We start from the raw sequence: 8,790 nt of genomic DNA, 5'->3' as shown, positions 1-8,790 counted from the left end.
GGGATGTAGGGATACCAAATTTGAAACTGTATCATGATGCTGCTCACTTGAAAAATTTGTTGCCGGTAATTAAGAAAGATATGACTCGTTCATGGTTGTCTATGGAATGTCCAGCCTGCTGGGAATCGAAAATTAGATCTTTACCTTTAATGGCATACAGGGAAAAAGATCTTTATTTTCTAGATAACCTCTTCTTATTAGCCAACTTGTCTGTCTGGAGGTTGTGGAGGAAGCGTTTGATACATCAGCCAACTCCTATTATTCCATTTATTCACCATCCACTATTTTATTATCAAAATAAGCTCGCAGACTTTGTTGGGAGGCAAAGGGGCTTTACACACTACATAACTTAATGGAGTTCCACTTACTATTAAACAAATTCAGGAAAAACTATACCCACATCTATGTACTTGGTATCAGTTACTTCAGGTTCAGTACTTCATAATGATACCTTCTGTGGAGGAGCAGGGACAGAAATCATTGACTTTGAGAAGTATTTGGTGGGAACATCAGTCACTGATAAGGGTTCTTTATCATCTTTACATAAAATATTACTAGATCTAACTACTGGGACTTTAGATAGCATACGACAATGGGAGGAAGATGTTGATATGGAGATTAATTCTGTAAAATGGGAAAATTTATGGGATAAATTCCCATTTCATTCAATATCAGCAAAATTGCAAGAAAACTCATATAAGATTATTCATAGGTGGTATTTATTTATTTATTTATTTATTTATTTCATTTTTAAACCGCCCATAGCGAATAGCTCTCTGGGCGGTGTACAAAAGATTAAAAATACAGAAATACAAAATATCACAATAAATAAACTGAAACAAAGAGATTTAAAATTGTAACATTAAACGCATTAAAATGCCTGGGAGCATAGCCAGGTCTTAACCTGGCGCCGAAAAGATAGAAGCGTCGGCGCCAGGCGTACTTCTTCGGGGAGGCTATTCCACAGTTCGGGGGCCACTACAGAAAAGGCCCTAGATCGAGTAACTGTCCTCCGGGCTTCCCGATGGGTTGGTACCCGGAGGAGGGCCTTAGACGCTGAGCGAAGTGACCAGGTCGGTTCATAGCGGGAGAGGCGTTCCACAAGATACTGCGGTCCCACGCCGTGTAAGGCTTTATAGGTCAAAACCAGCACCTTGAATCTGGCTTGGAAGCAAATAGGTAGCCAGTGCAAATGGGCCAGAACAAGTGTTATATGCGCCGACCGGCTGGTCCTCGTCAGCAGTCTGGCTGCTGCGTTTTGCACTAGCTGAAGCTTCCGAACTGTCTTCAAGGGCAGCCCTACGTAGAGCGCATTACAGTAATCCAACCTAGAAGTTACCAAAGCATGAACCACTGAGGCGAGGTCATCCCTGTCCAGATAGGGGCGTAGCTGGGCTACCAACCGAAGGTGGTAGAATGCATTCCTTGCCACTGTGGCCACTTGTGCCTCCAGAGACAAGGAAGGATCGAAAAGAACCCCAAGACTACGAACCTGTTCCTTCAAGGGGAGTGTAACCCCATCTAGAACAGGGTAAGCATCCACCATCTGGGCAGGGAAGGCATTCACCAACAGTGTCTCAGTCTTGTCTGGATTGAGTCTCAGTTTATTAGCTCTCATCCAGTCCATTATCGCGGTCAGGCAGTGATTCAGCACATCCACAGACTCACCTGTAGAAGATGAAAAGGAGAAATAGAGCTGCGTGTCATCAGCGTACTGGTGGCAACGCACTCCAAAACTCCTGATGACGGCACCCAGAGGCTGCATGTAGATGTTAAAAAGCATGGGGGACAAAACCGACCCCTGAGGGACTCCACAATGGAGAGTCCAAGGTGTCGAGCAATGTTCCCCAAGTACTACCTTCTGGTGACGATCCGCCAAGTAGGAGCGGAACCACTGCCAAGCAGTGCCTCCAACTCCCAACTCCGCGAGTCTCCCCAGAAGGATACCATGGTCGATGGTATCAAACGCCGCTGAGAGATCAAGGAGAATCAACAGAGTCACACTCCCTCTGTCCCTCTCCCGACAAAGGTCATCATACAGGGCGACCAAGGCTGTTTCAGTGCCAAAACCAGGCCTAAAACCGGATTGAAACGGATCCAGATAATCGGTCTCATTCAAGAGCACCTGGAGCTGACCGGCAACCACCCGCTCCAGAACCTTGCCCAAAAAGGGGACATTCGCCACCGGTCTATAGTTGTTCAGGTCATCTGGGTCTAAGGAAGGTTTCTTTAAGAGAGGTCTTACTACTGCCTCCTTGAGGCTACTAGGGACTACTCCCTCACTCAAGGAGGCATTTATCACTTCCTTGGCCCAGCCGGTGGTAGTAGTCCTGCTAGCCTTCACTAGCCAAGATGGACAAGGATCTAGAGCAGACGTGGTCGCCCGCACCAATCCAAGTACCTTGTCCACTTCCTCAAGCTGCACCAACTGAAACTCATCCAATAATGAAAGACAAGACCGTGTTCTGGACACTTCAATGGATTCGTCTGTCATAACATCGGAGTCTAGGTCCCTACGGATGCATACGATTTTATTTTGGAAGTGCCCTGCGATGTCGTTACAGCGAGCTTCAGGTGTTTCAATAGTATCTCGAGGACCAGAATGTAAGAGTCCTCGTACAACCCTAAAAAGCTCTGCAGGGCGGCAGAGAGATGTCCTGATAGAGGCAGCGAAGTGAAACTTCTTCGCCGCCCTTACCGCTTTTATATACGACTTAGTAGAGGCACTTACCAAAGCATAACTGCATCCGTCTGGAGTTCGTCTCCATCTGCACTCCAGCCTTCTTCTCTCTTGCTTCATTACTCTCAGCTCCGGGGTATACCATGGAGCTGTATGAGCTCTGCATCGAAGAGGGCGCGCGGGAGCAATCGTGTCAATAGCCCGGGCCATCTCCGTATTCCACAGTTCGACCAAGGCCTCGACAGGAGCGCCAGTACTATCAGCTGGAAAAACTCCCAGAGCCGTCTGAAAACCAATAGGATCCATAAGCCTCCGAGAGCGGACCAACTTAATAGGTCCCCCACCCTTGCAGAGGGAAAGAGTCGTCGTAAGTCTAAAACTCAGCAGGCAGTGATCTGTCCATGACAATGGAGTAGATGAAAAACACCCCACCTCCAGATCACCATTTCCATGACCAGTGGCGAAGATCAAATCAAGAGTGTGACCCGATACATGCGTTGGGCCAGTAACAAATTGAGACAGCCCCATGGTTGTCATGGAGGCCATGAAGTCCTGAGCCGCCCCAGATAAAACAGTCTCAGCATGAATGTTGATGTCCCCCAACACCACAAGTTTGGGGGACCTCAGCAATACCTCCGAGACTATCTCTGTCAGCTCAGCTAGGGAAGCTGTTGGGCAGCAAGGTGGGCGGTACACCAACAGGATTCCCAGTCTGTCTCCTTGACCCAGCACAAGGTGGAGGCACTCTAGACCAGTCGCCATCTGGACAGGATGCCTGGTGAGAGAGAAAGTGCTCCTACAGACCACAGCGACCCCGCCTCCCCGACCCTCAGGTCTACCATAGTGCTGCACCGTATACCCAGGTGGACAAAGCTGAGAGAGAGCAACTCCTCCCTGCTCACCCACCCAGGTCTCGGTTAGACATGCCAGGTCGGCACCCACATCCACAATTAAGTCGTGGACAAGGGAGGTTTTATTATATACCGACCTGGCATTCAAAAGCAGCACCTGGAGATCTAAGGGCTGGCTGATAGAACAACCAGCAGTTCTGTGGCCTTGAGGAGAACCGGAACAAGGCACAGACACAACTTGTCTGGGGCGAGTTCCCCTTACCTGGCACGTTCTCCTCCTAGCGCCATACCTCCCATAACCCGTCACTACGCTAATTGGGGCCCCCGAAAGCCTCCCCGTTAAATGCAAAATATGCTCTCCCAGGCACATATTTAAAAATACTAAAACACAACAGGCACATTCACACAACAGCACATAAAATACACATAAACGCACACAAACACATCCACACAATCTCATTCACACGCACAAACAAACAAACTAACTAACAAGTTAAAATACACCCAAATATCAACAATAGCAGCCGGTATTAAGAATACTCCTCCGCGTCAAGCTTCGTCCATAAATAATATCTGCAAATAAAGTTGTAAAATATCTGCCCACGACCCAATAAACAAACAAACAAGTAAGCAAGCCAAAAGGGCAAAACACGCCCCAAGCAGCGAACTTGAATGGAGCGGCGGCAAGCAGGCAGAAAGTCACGATGAAGCAAAGACATAGGAGCAGGCAGAAGCAACGGAGCCCAGCAGCAACGATCCAGCGATGGAACAACAACAAGGAGCAGGCAGAAGCAGCCGAAAGAATGTCCGAGCAACAGCGGCACGAAGGCCCCGGCAGCAGTGGAAAAGCAATGGGCCTGGCCGCCACGATGGTGTTCCAGCGGCGACACGGCCCGCAGCGGCGGGGGCAACGACGGCGGCGGCAGCACAAGCCACAACGATGACGACCCGGGCGAGAGCACAGCCCGCAGCGGCAGAGGCGGCGGTCACAACTAACTCCATTAGTTTTGCATAGAGTGGCCGTTAATTCGGCCAGATAGGCGGCTTAGAAATAAAATGTTATTATCATTATTATTATTATAGAATCAATAATATTGCTACACAGAGGTGCTGGAGGGGGTGAGGAGAGCTTGGAAGTTATTTTCATACGTGATGGACATGTGCTCCTCCTGTTCAGGCATTTTGGAAAAAAGTGTTTGATGAAATTGGGATGATTACAGAGCATAACATCAAGTCTGATCCTGTTATGGCTCTCTTGCTGGTTTTCCAAGGAGACAATATATCGCTGCACTCTAAGGATCTAATAGTAACCTTACTAGTGGCAGCAAGAATTGTAATTGCTTGTACTGGAAAAAGACTGATTACAATTTAATGGAATTATGGTACAATCAGGTATGGAACACAGCTTTAATGGAAAAATTAACACAGCAAAGATTGGCGAGGTGGAATCCAAATAAAAAAGACAACTTTCATATTAAATGGTTTGTATTTATAAGCTATGCAGCAGTGCAGGAGCACAATTTCTATCAGTCACCAACTCATGCCTCATTATGGAGGGATGTCTTCCGGTAGTCTATGGAGTTATTGTGCTAAATCTGTCTACCAACAGGGAATTTCGAGATCTCTATGCAGTTCCATGTATTAAATGTTATGCTTTTTAAAGCTTACTTTAATCTCAGTAACTCTCTATTCAACCTTTTTTATTGATTGATTTATTTTTATTATTATAATTTTGAAACATTTGTTTTGTTTTATTTTCTTTTTCCTTTTTAATTTATCTGTGTATATATGTTTTGATTGGATAAGCTATATGCCAGTACATTGTGACATTTAAATAGTTGCGAAAATTTGATTTGTACACTTAAGAAGTTGATTGAAGGAAAAAATAAAAAAAAGAATTTAAGAAACGCAGCAGACAAATTTTGAGCATCTTAAGTTTTATTGCATATGCGGTGATGTGAGTGTATGTAAGTATGTACACAGACCACTCTAAAAACACTTTATAGGAAAACTCAAAGTGGAAAAGAGAACAATTACTAAAAAAGGACAATTAACACAAAATCCTTTATATGCAACAATGTGATTAATGCTCCTTTTTCTTTCTTTCTTTCTTTCTTTCTTTCTTTCTTTCTTTCTTTCTTTCTTTCGCTGTGTTATGTATTTTTATACTGTTCTGATATTTGTACGGCAAAGAAGAAATAAAAAGTTTTTTTAGAACGTAAGACAAGCCTGTTGGATGAGGCCACTGGCCCAGCTAGAGTCCAGCCTCCTGTTCTCACAGTGGCCCACCAGATGCCCCCCCCAGAAGCCCCCAAGGAGGACCTGAGCGCAAGAGCATCGCTCCCCTCCTGCACCTTCTGCAACTGATGTGCAGAACCTATGACGATGGTGGCAGAGCACAGCCGTCATGGCTAGTAGCCACTGATAGCGTTTTCCTCCATGAACTTGTCTGATCTGCTTTTAAAGCCGTCCAGGCTGGTGGCCTGAGTCAGTGTGGTGTAGTGGTTAAGGTGTTGGCCTATGACCTGGGAGACCACGGTTCAAATCCGCACATAGCCATGAAGCTCACTGGGTGACCTTGGGCCAGTCACTGCCTCTCAACCTCATGAAAACCCTATTCATAGGGTCACCATAAGTCGGAATCTATCTGAAGGAAGTACATTTACATTTTAGGCTGGTGGTCATCACTGCCTCTTGTGGAAGTGAATTCCGCAATTAACTATGTGAGGGACTTTCTTTTGTCTGTCCTGAATCTTCCCACCCTCAGCTTCATTTTATGTCCATGAGTTCAAAGGTGTTATGAGACAGGGAGAAAAGCTTTTTCTGTCTTCTTTCTCTGGGCCATCATTGCCATGCCTAATTTCATCACCTGCCACATATGGCTACTTCTTTGGCTCCTGCTAAGTGTTAAAGTGAACTGATAATGTCTCCTACAGAAAATGTGGATTTGGGAAGAAGGAAAAGGAAATGTACCTTCCACCTAAAATCCCCTCCCTCCACATTGTCCTGAACTCCCCCCTGGGTGTGTGCGCACCCTCGCGCAATGGGAGGAGGAAAACTGCTTTTGTCTTTCCCAAGGGTGGCTTTGATACCCCCACCCTTCGCATGAGTCTCTCAACAGGGTGCAGTCGGGGAAGAGTGGCTGGCAGAAAGCCAGTGAAGTGGGAGAGGGGAGTCAGGGAGACAGCCACAAAACGCCCTTGGAAACCATGTTCTGATACCCCTTCCATGTAATACTGCATGTTACAGAAAATGGGACGGCACTTCCCAGAGAGCTAGACATACCAAATTCACCAGCTGCACACGACTAGGCGGGATTCATGCAGCAAGCCACAAAACGTCCATAGCCACAACTAGGGTTGCCAGGTCAGAAGCTTCCCAAACCCTGAGATTTCAGGGGCGGGCTCTTATGATGTCATGGGGTGGGCCCTAGTGAGCCATTAAGTATGATACAATAAGCATTAACCACAGTTGCTTGGAGAATACCCACTCAATCAAAATATCTGATTGGAAATTAAGAGAAATTTTAGCTAAATGAGGGTGTTTCCAGGTCCAGCTCAAGAGATGGGATCATTTCTTCTCACGTCCTCAGGGAGCCTGGGTAGGGGACATTTAATCTCGCCTACTTGCTTCTGGCAAGAAGGGTTTAAGTGCCCTCAGGCCAGGCCAGTCACCAGAAGGGATTGCAGGAAGAAAGCTCAGTGTTGTGAGTAAAGATGGAGGCCTCTGAAGGCTGCTATTCTAAACACACTGACTAAGGGACTAGCCCTATAGCAGTCCTGCTGACTTCTCAGTATATATTGTTAGGATTGTGCTGTTGTAAGGCTTGAGTAGAGATCCTATGCAATGATAACGATATCAAAGCAAGGCTGACAACCCCCTGCCTGGAATGCCCTGCTTGCTTTTTAACATGGCTAGAAACTCACATGCTAGAAACTCACTTTGACATCCAGCCCAATTCCAGGGAGTAATAATTGACAGAGAGAAAACACACATGGTTTGGTCTACCTTCCCAGGCAGTAGATTGGGAACAGCAACTGAAGCTACACTTCCCAGTATGTGAATTCTCTTTTACCATTAGTGGGCAAGAAACAAACCATTATGCAAATAACAAGGTGCCTCATCAGTGGGTTTAAGGGGGTTGAGCTGACCACATGGAATCACTCTTGTTGCTTCTGTGGATGTAAGGGTGTAAGGTCAGAGGTAAATCAAATGCAAACAGAAAAACAAAAGACAGTGATTAGTTCCTAAATGCAATACCATACCAACCACAAGAAGATTCCTAGGAGTAAAGCAGAAAACTCCGCATCCCACAACCAGTCAGGGTTCCTAACCAAAACTAAAAAATCCTGGCAGCCAGTCAGCCGATCTCACAGAAATCCCCATGCAGAGCAACCTGACCCTGGGGCTGCAGTTAGTGCAGAATACTGAGGCACAATTGTTGACATGAGTGAGACCCTATCAGCACATAATACTTCTGCTCTGAAATCTGCACTGGTCGCTGATTTACTACAGGCTAAGTTCAAGGTGTGCTTTGCATGTGACATCTACTACACGGTACTTATTCTGCTCTTACAAGGAATCAAACCTTTAGTGTGGGAGCACCTACGCTTTGGAACTCCCTGCCTATTGACATTAGGCAGGCACTTAATTGTACACATTTTGGGACCTGCTAAAAACATTTTGTTTAGGGAAGCCTACCCAGGCATGTAGAAGCTATTATGTGTTTTATCTGTTTTTAACTTATTGTTGGTTTATTATTTTGAATGTTTTTAAATACCCTGCTTTGAAGGTTTTTTTAAACAATAAAATGGTATATAAATGTTGTAAATAAAATACATAAATACATTTTGGAGTCACTGTGGCACTGGGGTCTTTCTCCTCTTTTAGGCACAAAAGAATCTACCTTATACCACCTCAGGCCATTTGATACCATCTAGCTCAGTACAGATGACATGGACTAGCATCGGCTCTCCAGGATTCCAGGCGATAAGTTTCTTCCGGAGATTGAATCTTGGACCTTTGCATGCAAAGCATGTGTCCTACCACTGAGCTACAGCCCTGTTTAAAAAAGTATCTTTTAAAATTGTTCCTTTCAATTCACTAATGAATGCAGAGCATACTAGGGCAGATCCACACCATGTATTTAAAGCACATTCAACATACATTTGAAGCACATGAACCCCAACACAGAATCCTGGGAACTGTAGTTTGTTAAGGGTGTTGTGGAAAAATCAGTCTGAGTCTAAAAGTTAAAAA

The 8,790-nt window shown here is 45.5% G+C and overlaps 1 protein-coding gene across 2 annotated transcripts in view; it reads right to left on the bottom strand.

Moving 5' to 3' along the window:
* Positions 1–8,790, bottom strand: part of LOC133381551 (zinc finger protein 501-like) — a 110,118-nt gene that overhangs the window by 69,255 nt on the left and 32,073 nt on the right. The window lies entirely within an intron of this gene.

Source organism: Rhineura floridana, chromosome 3 (assembly GCF_030035675.1).
Source record: "Rhineura floridana isolate rRhiFlo1 chromosome 3, rRhiFlo1.hap2, whole genome shotgun sequence".
Taxonomy (NCBI): Eukaryota; Metazoa; Chordata; class Lepidosauria; order Squamata; family Rhineuridae; genus Rhineura; species Rhineura floridana.
This window is presented reverse-complemented; position numbering and strand designations above follow the sequence as displayed.